General features: G+C 42.3%; 1 protein-coding gene across 2 annotated transcripts in view; it reads right to left on the bottom strand.

Moving 5' to 3' along the window:
* LOC105025456 (SRY-box transcription factor 13) overlaps positions 1 to 6,636 on the bottom strand; it is a 40,124-nt gene extending 33,488 nt beyond the window's left edge. Inside the window, exon 1 of one of the 2 annotated variants that reach the window (XM_029114210.2) lies at positions 6,099 to 6,636. The gene's annotated coding sequence lies outside the window, so the exon portion shown is untranslated. Of the gene's footprint in view, positions 1 to 1,971; positions 2,147 to 6,098 lie in introns of those variants that run through there. The other variant, XM_029114211.2, reaches the window with a different exon arrangement.
* Between the last annotated feature and the right edge of the window lie 8,586 nt (positions 6,637 to 15,222).

Raw genomic sequence — 15,222 nt, 5'->3', positions numbered from 1 at the left:
ACATGGATCCATCATGCCTTGTTACCACTGTGCAGGCTGGTGATGGTGGTGTAATGGTGTGGGGGATGTTTTCTTGGCACACTTTAGGCCCCTTAGTGCCAATTGGGCATTGTTTAAATACCACGGCCTACCTGAGCATTGTTTCTGACCATGTCCATCCCTTTATGACCACCATGTACCCATCCTCTGATGGCTACTTCCAGCAGGATAATGCACCATATCACAAAGCTGGAATCATTTCAAATTGGTTTCTTGAACATGACAATGAGTTCACTGTACTGAAATGGCCCCCACAGTCACCAGATCTCAACCCAATAGAGCATCTTTGGGATGTGGTGGAACGGGAGCTTTGTGCCCTGGATATGCATCCCACAAATCTCCATCAACTGCAAGATGCTATCCTATCAATATGGGCCAACATTTCTAAAGAATGCTTTCAGCACCTTGTTGAATCAATGCCACGTAGAATTAAGTTAGTTCTGAAGGCGAAAGGGGGTCAAACACAGTATTAGTATGGTGTTCCTAATAATCCTTTAGGGGAGTGTATATGTAACACATTCAGGCAAAAAAAAAAAAAGAGCTATGTATAACAGCCTTAAAGGAACTAACATCTTAGTAAACATTTTCAGAACTACAGTGAAATTTTAATAATTTATATTAATCTAGATAAACAGAAGAAATATTAGCCTTCAAAAATAGATGAGAAAAAAAATGAAATAATAATAATCAGTCATGTTTCACAGATAAAACGAGGAATAATACTAAAGTCTATTGACAGAGACCAGCCATCATACTCACTGCCTTATTTATTCAGATACTGTAACAAGCATTGCACAATTTAGCCATCTTGCAAATCTGCCCGTAGAACCATGAATGTAGTTTGTGTTTCAAAATAGCCGAGCCAAAATTGCATAGAAATCTGGGGATTCTTTTACAAAAACGTCCTTAAATGCCATTAACCAGCATATTTTTCACTCATGTTCTATTGGTTTAAACTTTCATTGTCCAGAAAACAAAGGCACAATCCTCATCATATTAGCAACACATGCTAGTTGTTGCATCTGTAAATCAACACTCTTTCTAAGTTGTTTGAACAGCCAACCACCTCCCCATTGCTGAAAGAATAAAATGAAGTTCCACCATCAGATGTTGAATCTCTCACGCAGTAGGAACAATGAAATGGAACAAACAACATTTTAGCCAACAAAACATCCTAGAGAAATGTATTTAGATGGAGGCACGATAAAACCCACCATGCTCTTGTAGCAGCTTGCTTCTGCTGCAATACCCCGTTTCATGCCTGTCTGCACTAAAACACACCTGTAGCAGCTACAAGAACACACACAAACACACACACAAATCCAAATCCCAGACTGTATTATGAGAAGGATTAAAAGCTGCTTCGTTGCGGCATGAGAAAGTAAAGGCAATGTTCACAGCAGCTTCCGTTCTTTCTTGTTCAGACTGATTTATTGGTGTTAGTGAATGGCTCCCTATAGCGGAGCACCACAACAGCTTATAACACCAGTATAGCTTGTTGAATGTACACCCACGGTTCACAGCAAGGTAAAAACGCCAGAGCCAACAGCAGGTGTGGTATATCATATTTTGGAGACAGATCTTATTGTAACACACTAGCATGAAGAGCTCTTTAAAAACAACACATTCAATCTGTAATTCAGACAGCTGAAAAAAGAATAGCATTTCATACACCACAAATGCAGAATGATGCTGTATAAAATGTGCAATCTGCACCAAATTCGTCGACTATGTAATAATTTACTGCTAGTTTGTCATTCACAAGCAAAATAAAATCTAACATTTGACTGACATAACAGCAAAGAAAGTTTGCAGTTTTGCTGCAAACAAGATCCTTTGCATGAACTATATTGCCCTGTTACAAAACCTGTTACAACACCGATTCCCCATGTGGAACAATTTAAGAGGTTTAGACTTGTGAAGGAGCCTTACCTTAAACCGTTTGAAAGGAAGCCGATATGCAAGGCAGAAATGAGGTGTTTAAAAGACCCTGACAGACTTTCTCCACTGTCATCAGCAGGGGTAAGTCTGAGACATCCTCTAAGATGCCACCGAGACAACAAGAGCGTGTCCTGGCCGTTAAATAGAACCACTGACTTTTCAGAAGTCCCGTGAGCGTTAGTGCACTCGCGTGGAAGGTGGGGTTGGATATTTATCAGAAGCCCAACTCCCCTCCTGTGCGTTCAGTCTGCATCAACCCCTCAGTGGAAAAACAAAACGCAGGGTTGGGTTTCCAGTGATGCTGCTGTTGCTGGTACTAATCAACCTTTTTACAGCCTCTATCATTTTTCAGGTGGATCACTATCTAAATGGGGAAATAACTACTGATTAACAATTGACATAACAATTAGCCACGGTTTGGGAACATTTATTCCCCATGTATCTAGTAAAACCAGTTCTTATGATACTTGTGATTTCTTCTAGAGCACAGAATAATTTCCCCATTGAAAGTCATATTTTCCCTAACCACTCGTACTCATAACCCCAAATCTGTAAACTTCAATATATTGCCAGACCTCACACCAACCCCAAACCTAAACCTAATCCAACCTTTGAGACTCTCCAGACCGAACCCAGATAATACCCCTCACAATGTTCTTTAACACAAACTCCTTATCTTTAGAGTCAAAGCTACATTTATACCCCTCCACACAGAAGGACTTACGACTGATAGTAGCGTACCTCAAGAACTCCATTCAGAAAGAGCTGTTCCAAAAGGCTACATTTTCAATCAGACCCATTCCTAAACCACCCATTAAAACAACAGTACTATAGACATTGAAAATCCAATGTGCACACACCCTCTCCCTAATATGTAGCATGTTAACACAGACGTCTTCAAGAAATACATTTACCCAAATCCATCCATACACCAATGATTCAATATTTTAAGAACATAAAAACAAACAAAGAATTGGATTATCAAAGTAAAGGTTTTTGGTTATAAATGGCTGAATTCCAGATTAACGTCATACGCTCCGCCATTTTCACAAGACAGTGACCATTACTGAGGGAGTGGACATGATCAAGGGTGCAGGGGCTAATTAGACCAGCCAGAGGCCCTACTAGAGAGGGTGCAAAGATTCAGCCTTGATGAGCCAATTCCATAAGGCACATCGTCATATATTAGCTTTCGGCGTTTCACACAGAGGAATGGATAGATAGGCTTACCAAATGATTTGTCTGATCGACATGGAAATGGTTTTATTGTTTGAACATGAATAGACACATGACTCAAGTCAAGTTTTTGATCCTCTCGTCACTCCAGTCACTATGCAGACATGGAGGAAACTCTGAAAATAAGAGGATGGACACTTGACTTCAAGAACGCGGCCTTATTTAACTGAATATACACATGGTGCAGAAATAAGAACGATAAAGAATGACACCCAATCTAATGGCACATCCGAGGACTAGGTCAAGGCTCAACGTTTGAAACTATTCTGCTGACATGGTAAGAAAGGTAATCAGCAACGGCATACATTAAAAACATTCAGATTCATATAAATCCTGTATATCGTTTGTATATCAAATAGCGTCGACGCTTAAACGTCAACCACCAACGCTCATCATGGCCTGGAGAAACGTTCCCTTTGTTCTATGCATTTCTAACCTGGTTTACCCGGACCCAACACACTTAGTCCACTCTAGTCAATGATTACGGCTTTCTTTGACATTCCTGTCCAGTTTTTCACACACATGAATTGACGTGTCTGGCACGTTAATCGTGTTACGAGTGTTCAGATCCAACCAGTGATAATACTTCTATACTTCCATTTCACCACAGGCCTTTCACTCCTTTTACTGCAGACAGGAACAGGTCTTATCACTCCCCTCGACCCCCGCCCTTCTCACAACATCAGAGCAACACGTCAAATACATAAAAAGAAGTGATTAAGAGGAGCTTTGAAATATCCTGTTAACTTGTCGTGGTCTAAATAAATATATGCTTATGGTGCATTTAAAAAAAAATAATAAACATTCTTCATATTGCTACATGTTTCTTCATATTGCTACATGCTTGTGGATCCTGAAGGACATTTGCATAATACTTTCTAAGATTTTTAACTGACCAATCTATCAGTTTGTGTTCTGTTTGTTATCTGATCTGATCTAAAGATGTATGGAAAAAACACATTCACGCACGGACAGGAGGTGTGCGCACACACACGCGCACATGCACGCACACAAAAACACACACACACACACACACACACTCCATTGTGGTGAGTCTCTGTGGACCACTGGTTCAATAGGACAGTGAGAACAATGAAAACTGCCAGAAGAGGTTGAAGGAAGACAGACGAAAACCTTAGTCTCCTCTGCTGCCCTTATGGATTGGTCTGGTGTGTAGGAAATGGTAAACACAAACCTTAAATAGAAACCCAGTGGATCACGAAACATAGAACCCTGCATGTCAACAGGCTAGCACTCAGATAGCTATGGGACACATGTTAACAATAGGCCATTAATAAACAGCCCATGACACATTTACACTGACAGGTAGAGGTTTATAGACGACTACGGTGCCCATGGACAGAGAACGTGCATCCAGGTCAACTCTCTTCCCGTGTGTCGCCTTTCAACCGGAGGCACTTTGCTCTGAGAAGGCTGTTAGGGGTCAAACAAGTGACAGCGGTAGTTATTCCTCGCACCAGAATAGCATGTGGTCCAGTAGGTAAGGGCTCTTGCTAAAATACTGATCTCTCTCTCACTCTCTACTCTTAAAGGTGTGAGAGAACTTGAGAAAAGAGATGGAAAAACTGAAAGGTCAGTGACCCACTGACAGAGAGGTCCTGTAAAGCCAAACACTTAAGTCATAGTACAATAAAATAGCAGAGACTCAGACTACACAGTTCCATAATACACTACAAAGAAAACACTATTCTGACGCAGACACTCAACCCCACAAATGCATACAGCAACATCTGTAGAGTAAATGTAACTCTCCCTAGATAAACATACTTTTTTAGGTAAATGAACACTGCTGTCAAAGATGAATGTTTCCCAGAGTGCCCTGCCTTTTTGGTGAATTGTGGAGTTGTAAACCCTGATTCATAGCTTTGTAAGTGACAGAGGAATGGCTTTTACATTCACACACTTTGATACTACCGACTTAAAGATCCTAAGCAGATATGTTCTCAGGAAGACAATCATGGGTCATTGGCGAAAGCGCTACACTTCACCTGAAAGACAGTACACAGGGATATATTCAACTCTGACAGCAGACTTAATTTAACTCAAACATTTAACTGCGCCAAATGTTAGCTTGGGAGAACTGAATTCAATCTACAGTTTTTGCTGTTTTGAAGATATCTCAGTCAATCTAGTTAGTCCAGCCATCAAGACAGTTTACCGCCAAAGATGTCACTTCAGGCTTTATTCTACCAAGGACAACCTGAATATTGAAGCCAGTTCTGTTTCCTTGCCTGTTCCAAACAGTTATCAAACTCAGGATATAGTTAAATCTACTCATCCAAATCACCAACACCCCACAGTAAATAATTTTAAAGGATATTCAGGACACGACCCACGAGAAAACAAATACATAAAAAAAATTACGTATTTTAACACTCGCATCTATTCTCAGGAAAGTAGTTGATATCGTTTAATTTGCATCTGCCAAGAGAACTGTCATCGTCTCATCTAGCTAATTGCGTGAGCTGTCGCCTTGCGGATGCGATGCTGTCACTGTTCTTCCAAAAAAAAAACTCACAACTCATAATCACACTCCAACTCAATACAAGGCAAGTGGGTTCTCTCAGACTAATAAACTACATGACGTTTCATTTGGTTGTCTTCTCAAGATCAACTGTAGTCTATGAATATATACACGTATATTAGCTCAATTATTCCCTGATATTAGAAATTGTTGCGATTCAGGGTGCGTATGTTTATGGGAAACGCATAAGGAATAACACCAATCACACAAAGTTACGCTTTATGTAATGTCATTCATAGTCAGTTAATGTTGTCGATAACAAGCAGTAATCCCGGGTAAAGTTAAAAGACCGTGCATCAAGAGCTCTGCGGTTCCGTTCCGTGTTCTGTTCACTCACCACTCCAGAAGCGCCTGGGCTTTCCAAACTTCCGTCCCTCCGCTGTTTTTTCGAACGCTCACCGCTGATCCACAACCGCATGCAAAGCACCAGAGGAAGCGTTGGGTTGGCTTCTCGTATTTTTTTATAGGGGAATACGAAGACAGGTAACAGGAGCACCTATGTTGTAGTTGCTATCACCTTTACAGTTCTACTCAAACGCTCACAACCTCAACAGCTTTCTCCCAATGACTTTCTGGTGTTTTGTTTCCAACACTTACGCTCCCTGCCACTCACCTCCCCCTTAAAGTGAAAGGACTCTTTTAACTGTCGCCACTGTAGGCTTGTTGAAAGGACGTGGTAATAATTAAAGCCCCGAGTATTTAAATCTATTTGGTATTTTAACTGGAAATAGTTTTTCTGCACTCCTATCAATTTACACAATAACTACACCAAGTTTTACTATCCCTACCCTCCAAAGAAAGCCCACGCAGAGCAAGGAAGCGCATGCATTCGAAAGGCCTACCTTAAATGCGTAAACAAACGCGGCTCAACGCGAGGGTATAATCTGAACTTTCATGCGAAATAAGATACCGTGTTGGAGTAAATATTGCAAAAGATAGGTGTTTTCCTTCGCAGTAGTAGGCTACCCTTCGCATTATTTGTGCCATTCGTCTAGACCAGGTAGTAAGGTGGCACCTTAGCAGGTATTACATTATTTCCTAAAACGGCCAAGTGGCTGCGGGGTTCGCTAATCTCTTGAATGTAATTGATTTGTAGTCGCTAAAAGATTTGGAACCCCCTAACCATGTTGGCGTCTTCTTAATTGGGCACCACTTGAAAGGGAATATCTAAAATCAGTTCAATTTACCCTTTTTTCTAGGTAAGTTGACTGAATGAAAATAGTTTGACAGTCCTGGCAACAAGTATGCTTTGGAGTCTGTAGCTAGAAACATATATATTTTTAAATAGTGGTACTGTCCTATAGTGTTTAACTGTAACAATAATGAGCGATGAACAGTGATAAGCACAGATAAGTACTATAGCAAAAAATGAAAATCAGTCTATCCACCTGTCTGTCTGACCTTTCTGTTAATGACACAGAGAGACAGACTAACTACAGACCAATGGTTGATTTGTCGATCTGCATCAGTCAGTTTGTCGCTAAACTATAGTCAGACAGTTGCTCTGTGTCACCCTGGTCTGTGTTTACATATTGCCCTCTTTCCTTCAGAGAGACAGAGAGATAGATAGAGAGAAGCAAAGGCTCTGACTGGGAGAGAAAGAGCGCTTGCAAGAAAGAGGGAGCGAAAGAGAAGAGCTTGTATAGAGAGAGAAAGAGAGAGGGCTCTGACAGGAAGAGCGAGAGAGAGGGGTGAGGGCTCGAAGAGAGGGTGAGAGACTACAGCTAGCTAGGGCTGGGAGCTGGGAGCGAGCTGATGTGCCATTTCTAATCCCCCCTGTTCCTGCCTTTGTGCTGTGGCCCAGCAGGAAGTGGGAGCTGGGCAGACAACAATTAACAAAAGAGCTGTGAAGAATACAATTAGCCATCAATGGCCAACCACAGGCCTTTGTGCCTGTCACCATGGTGACGGCCCAACACCACTATAGCGGGATTACAGAACCCTTTCTCCACTTCTCCTTTTCACTCCCCTTCGTCATTTCTCCCTCTCCCTCCCTCTCTCTCCCTCTCTCTCCCCCCTATCTCTCGTCTTTTCTTCTGTCCCTTTTCAATCTCTTCCCATCTCTTTTCTTTCTTTTTTTATTCTGGTGCCAGTTCATCTTTCCTCCTACTCTCTCACTCTGTGTTTATTTGTGCGTCACTCTGGTGTCAGTGAGCTGCAGTAAGACTGTTTGCGTGGCTCAGGATCTGACACCCTTATTCTCCCCTCTGCCTTTCAGGCCATGCACCTTTGTCTACCCTGCTTGCTGAAACCAACCAAACTGGGCTGTGCTTTCATATCAACAGAGCGACAGAGAGAGAGAGAGAGAGGGAGATAGAGATGTGAAAACCCCTACTCCATGGGTGGGCACTTCAAGTTCTGTGTGCACACTTTTATTCCAACCCGGCGATACCACACCAGATTAAAATGATCATTTTATCATGGTCTTAAATGTGTATTATGATTAGTTGAATGTGGTATGTGTGAGTTGAGCTGGGCTGGAATAGAAGCCTGCACCGGTAAAGCTGAGCCAAGAGTCACCTTGGTTTCAGTGGGACGTATCCCACAAACCAAACTCTTTGTCAGTTACGTGTTTGCATCAGCTCCTAGCCTCCACACGATTTACCTCGTAACAGACACGATCCAAACTGAATGAGATTACCACAGTCTCTTCCTGTGTGCTACATTCTGGGGTTGACAGACCCCTGCCCTTCCCTAGTGGTAAAGATGTATATCAGACCACACGGCTGCTTTCTTTCACTCTCCTCACCCATTAGATGTCTATCAGACCAAGGGCCTCTCTGGTCTCTCCTGTTGCTGATCTGTCAGGCAGTCTGTCTCAGGACCGTTACGCACCTCATGTAAATAGATATTTGCGTTGTTGTTTTCTGTATATTTTGTTCTGGAGCGGCCTACATCACTGTTGCATTGCAGCCCGAGAAGGTGTACTGGTGTATCCACTAGGGATAAAATACCATGTACAGTATGTAAAGAATCTGGATAGTGATTCAGTGACTAAAGAGTTAAATTCATAGACTGTCAGCTTTTATTTTGAAGAGTTTTGCATATTTATATCAGACTACCTAGTCACTTTAAGGCACCACCTGTACACATCTGGACAACTATTCAAAGGTCATTTATTAGGGTCACTTAGAAAGGTTCTTGTTTTTGAAAGAAAAATAAATAAATCAACCATATTTTATACAGGTAAGACATTGTTAATGTTGTAAATGTCTCTTGTAGCTGGAAATGGCTGGTATTCAATAAAATATCAACATAGGTGTTTAGAGGCCCTTTATCAGCAACCATCAGTCCTGTGGTCTAGTGGCACGTTGTGTTTTTGCTAATCCAAGTTTCTAATCCAAGGCTGATTGGAAAACCCTTTTGCAATTATGTTAGCACTGCTGAAAACTGTTGTGCAGATTAAAGAAGCAATAAAACCGCCCTTTAGAGTTGTTCAGTATCTTCAGCATCAGCGTTTGTGGGTTTGATTACAGGCTCAAAATGGCCAGAAACAAAGACATTTCTTCTGAAACTCGTTAGTCTATTTTTTCTCTGAGAAATGAAGTCTAATCCATGAAAGAAATTGTCAAGAAACTGAAGATCCTGCACAACAATGTGAAGTTTTCTGTTCAAAGAACAGTGCACACTGGCTCTAACCAGAATAGAAAGAGGAGTGGGAGGCCCCGTTGCACAACTGAGTAAGAGGACAAGTACATTAGTGTCTAGTTTGAGAAACAGGTGCCTCACATGTCCTCAACTGGCAGTATTATTAAATAGTACCCGCAGAACACCAGTCTCAACATCAAATTTGGATCATCAAAACACAATGTGCCATTGGAACACAAGACTGATGGTTGCTGATAAAGGGCCTCTGTACGCCTATGCAGATATTCCACTGAAAATCAGCTGTGTCAAGCTATAACAGTCATTTGCAACATTAACAATGTCTACACTGTATTTCTGATCAATTTGAAGTTATTTAAACAGACAGAAAATTTGCTTGTGAGTGACCCATTTCTAAGTGACCCAAACATTTGGTAGTATACATCAGACTACAAAGTCACTTTACCCCACCACCTGTAGACATCTACATCAGACTACAAAGTCACTTTACCCCACCACCTGTAGACATCTACATCAGACTACAAAGTCACTTTACCCCACCACCTGTAGACATCTACATCAGACTACAAAGTCACTTTACCCCACCACCTGTAGACATCTACATCAGACTACAAAGTCACTTTACACCACCACCTGTAGACATCTACATCAGACTACCAAGTCACTTTACACCACCACCTGTACACATCTACATCAGACTACCAAGTCACTTTACACCACCACCTGTACACATCTACATCAGACTACCAAGTCACTTTACACCACCACCTGTACACATCTACATCAGACTACCAAGTCACTTTACACCACCACCTGTACACATCTACATCAGACTACCAAGTCACTTTACCCCACCACCTGTACACATCTACATCAGACTACCAAGTCACTTTACCCCACCACCTGTAGACATCTACATCAGACTACCAAGTCACTTTACACCACCACCTGTACACATCTACATCAGACTACCAAGTCACTTTACCCCACCACCTGTAGACATCTACATCAGACTACCAAGTCACTTTACCCCACCACCTGTAGACATCTACATCAGACTACCAAGTCACTTTACCCCACCACCTGTAGACATCTATATCAGACTACCAAGTCACTTTACACCACCACCTGTAGACATATACATCAGACTACCAAGTCACTTTACCCCACCACCTGTACACATCTACATCAGACTACCAAGTCACTTTACCCCACCACCTGAACACATCTACATCATGTACCTCATACTCATGCACATGTACTATTACTCCCTACATTAAGCCTTGTAATTATCCTGTAATTACCTTATTACTGTTATTATCTTATTATTGTTGGAAATGGGTAACTAATTGTTTCACTGGTCTACATTTTTGGTATTTACTTCTTTATATAGTAAAATATAATTTCATCATGATATGGGTTGTCTGGGGCCTCGAGTGTTGGCCCCCTTTTCAGTTTATGTTACGAAACTGGAATAAGACTGGAAACACAGGTTATTAATGAGAGGCTCATATGAAAGTCCCGAAAGGTTTTGATGAGCCTCAACAGGTTATGAGGCCTAAAGATGATATCTTCTCGTAATGCCCTCTAATGCTCTGTCACACTGTCAGACAAAACATCCCTGGAATGTGGAGGCATTGAAGAAAGACAGAGTTAAGAGAGAGATACCAGTTAGATAAAGTTGTGGTAGGGAAGCTCCTCGAGGGGCTTGACTTTATTCTGCTTAGCTGACACTATATTTGATGGCAGCCACAACGATAAGGCAGATTTGCCTATGTGTGCACTTACACAAACCAAGGTGTCTTCACCAGTGTGCAAACGGCGAGATGGGAAACAGAAGAGGGCGGATACACACACCAACCGCATGGGAGAAGCAGACGGAGAATGTTATCGAGAACAGCAAACACATCACTCCTGTGTGTTGGTTTGTGTGCGTGATACACGCGTATACGATAACAAGTGCTCGCTTTATTTCTCAGAATCAACGGGACCGCAACACCCCCATTCCGACGCCATTTCCGCAGCATCGAGCAAAACAACACATCTGCCATCGGAAAAACACACGGCCGCAGCAACAGTCCCACTTACAAATATTACCCTATTGAGATAGACCACAATAAACCGATTAAGCTAATAGTTTGCACACAATGTACAACATTTTTAAGAAATTATACTGAGGCCTGTTAGTCCTTCCTTTGAAGTGATGGCTAATCTTGGTCGCAAAGGCACTTAAATGGCCTATACGCCCTCTTCTGGCCGTTGAATTCCTGGAACAATCTCTATTAGTGCTGGGCTGGGGCAGAAACCTGCACACCCTGTAACTCTTTAAGACCTGGGAAGAGGAACGCTGGTGAACACGGGGAGGTACGCTGGCTAGCTATCCTCTCCGTCCCCTTTCTCTCCCTCTATCTCTCCATCTTAAGTCCAGCCCCTGGTGCCACCCACGCTCTCCCCTGCCCTGGCGGAAGGCTAACAGCAGGCCCACGTGAAGGCCTGCTCTCTGTCCACAGGTTTGCTTGCACACACAGACATACAAACGGAGGGGGTGGGGGTGGGGGGGGGGGTACAGTCTCTCGGCAGGGACGAACGGGATGGTGGGGTTGAGGGGAGGGCTGCCTTTGCCCCACACAAAGGCAGCCCTGAAATAGCCCCCTCACACAATGAGACCTGCCACTCTGTCTATGAGATAATGTCTAATTGAAAACACTGCAGCCATTGTGCTCCTGTCACCGGGCCTATTGTCCAGATCGCCCTCCCCCACCTCTCTTTTTCCATTGACGCGGCACGATTGTTCACTGCCATTGTAGCACCCGCACCCTACCCTCTTTCTCCCTCTCCACCGCTCCCTCTCTCCGTATTGTTATAATTTCATTACTCGTTTGTTTTTTGTTCTGCTTCTCCTTTCGATCCCCAGCAGCTCTTTTGTTCAACACATTTAGGCACTTCATTTGGGGCTACCGTCAGTGTGTGTGTGTGTGTGTGTCTGTGTGTATGTGTGTTAAGCAGGTGTCAGTTTCATGATTAGATAAAACAGGAAGTAAATAATCTGAAAATATAGTCTTTCATATTGTAACATTATGGGATCCCGGTACATATCTGCAGATGGCAAGACAACAATTATGAAATCTATATCTTTGGTATTGTAATCACAGTCAGAAAGACAGTGATAATGTATTCACAGTCAATTTTAAAGACAATTGTAATTTATTCATAGTATGTTTTAAAGACAGTGGGAATGTAATCACAGCAAGTTTTAAAGACAGTGGTAATGTAATCACAGCAAGTTTTAAAGACAGTGGTAATGTAATCTGAGTAAGTTTTAAAGAGAGTGGTGAAGTATTCACATTAAGTTTTACCGACAGTGGTAATGTAATCACAGACTCATTACACAGCAATGCACTCCTATGACCTTTTGTAGTTATGAAATATTGGTTGTACATCGATAGGCCTTGTTTGTACGCAGTAAACCATAGTGGTGGCCGGGAAGAGTTACTTTATATGGTGGCTTTTGTCCCAGCCAAGAACTAATACATTACATTCTAGAAAATATCAACTATAGGTCTAGACCAGGTATCAGGTAACATGTATTGCTAAATTAACAGGAATATATTAACAGGATGCTACCTATTGTCCCAAACCCTAGGTTAACATTGTTACAGCTGTAACACTGAGACACCACTGGTACAGATTTGGCCTTAACGCCAGATTTTAGATCAGATTCTGTGTGTTGCAGCTAAAGAGTCGCACAATGAAAAATCTCTCCACATTTCCTTTTTTCCACAAATGGTATTTCAAACAAAAAAGCCTTATCGGACCTGAGTATTAATCATAGTGTTAATTGGGGGAAAGTAAGTTTACTGTGAATCGTAACGGCCCTGTGAAAACAAGATAAGGGTCTGGTGAACAGGTTCTAGCCGGGGGCCATTCAGTGGGTTGTTGGATAGAAAGAGTGTGAACAAGTTGAAAACAGGTTATTTTCTTTTTTTCTATGAGCAAGTCTGTCTTCCTGAAGAGAAACAGTAAACAGTCTGGAAGTCCCCCACTTCTGTTCTGAGAGAGTTAACTGGGTGCTATCAGTGATCGGAACATGATTGTGTTTGAAACAATGCTTCACTGCATAGGTCAAAAGTCATACATACCTGTTAACCGGTTGATTGACTAAATTTGTTCTGAGGAGAAAACGTACAGAGACCAGTCTGAGGTACATGGTGTAAACACTGACAAATATTATGATGTATCCATCTTGTTTAACTCGGATGACCAAAAAGGGAGCGTACGTTCTCCACAAAATAACAAATGTCATGGAAGTGTTTTCAAAAGCCAAGTGGAACTGACATTCCAAGGAGTTGCATTCCTCACCAGAGAACGCATAAAGCCCCAAGTTGATTATCCGTTTTGTAACATGGCTATAATTTAATGTTTTTACTGCTAGAAAATGCAATTACTGGCCAGAACACGTGACGACATCCACCGAAGTAGTGGAAGTTTACGTTCAAGGAAACAACGCGTGCCCTGGAAGATTTGAAGACAAGGTGAAATTAGTATTTAACAATGTCACGGTATAAACATACACATTGCCTATGTCTCGCTCTCTGGTACATGTATGCACAGACCAACACAGGTTAATGTGACGAATGAGGAGACCGACATGCTGACATTGCCACCATGCAGTAACCAGACGCAGTAAGCAGTATTTGCATTACCACAAGCTATCACTAGCTAACATCTGCTATTCCAGTCTGACTTAGAACTATATAATAGCAGTATGGTAAGATTCCTTAGAATACTTTGTGAGCTTCACTTTTTTTCCTTTTTATTTGAGTTAACAATAAAAATAAGGCTATTAAGGACAATTGACACTATTAAACACGTAATCATCATAGTATAACACCAAGTAAATTAAACTTCGGGAATATCAATCTGTCCAGTTAGGAAGCGTAAGCGGTTGTGAATCAATATCACCTGTTTTGATGGAAATTAAAGTGAAAACAGGTGCATTGGAAAGGCAAGAGCACGAAACCCCCAAAAAAGGGAATGGTTTTGCAGGTGTTGGCCACAGACAATTGCTCTTTCCTTATCCTTCCTGACAGATTATTCTCTAGTTTTACATTTTGTTAGTGTACTTGTCACTACTGGTAGCATGTGGCAATACCTGCAGCCCATTCAGGTTGCACAGGTATTTCAACTCCTCCAGGATGGCACATCCATAAGTGCCATTGCAAGAAGGTTTGCTGTGTCTCCCAATACATTCTCAAGAGCATGGAGGAGATACCAGGAGATGGGCCATTGCACGAGGAAAGCTGGATAGGGCCGTAGAAGGGCATCAACCCAGCAGCAGGACTGTTATCTGCTTCTTTGTATGTGGAGGAACAGGAAGAACACTGCCAGAGCCCTACAAAATGAACTCCAGCGGACTACTGGTGTGCATGTTTCTGACCAAACTGTCAGAAACAGACTCCATGAGGGTGGCATGAGAGCCTGTCGTCCTCTAGTGGGACCTGTGCTCACAGCCCAGGACCGTGCAGCTTGATTGGCATTCACATGAGAACACCAGAATTTGCAGAATTTTCACAGATGAGAGCAGGTTCACTGAGCATGTGACAGACGTGAAAAAGTCTGGAGACTCCGTGATCCAGCATAGTTTGGCAGTGGGTCAGTGATGGTCTGGAGAGGCATCCTTGGTGGGTTGCACAGACCTCCACGTGTTAGCCAACGGTACCCTGACTGCTGGTATGTACCAAATGAAATCCTCAGACCCATCATCAGACCTTACGCTGGTGCAGTGGGACCTGGGTTCCTCCTGGTGCAGGACAATGCCTGGCCTCATGTGGCCAGAGTGTAGGCAGTTCCTGATC

Source organism: Esox lucius, chromosome 17, assembly GCF_011004845.1.
Source record: "Esox lucius isolate fEsoLuc1 chromosome 17, fEsoLuc1.pri, whole genome shotgun sequence".
NCBI lineage: Eukaryota > Metazoa > Chordata > Actinopteri > Esociformes > Esocidae > Esox > Esox lucius.
The sequence above is the reverse complement of the archived record's forward strand: the minus strand, read 5'-3'. Positions and strand labels throughout refer to the sequence as shown.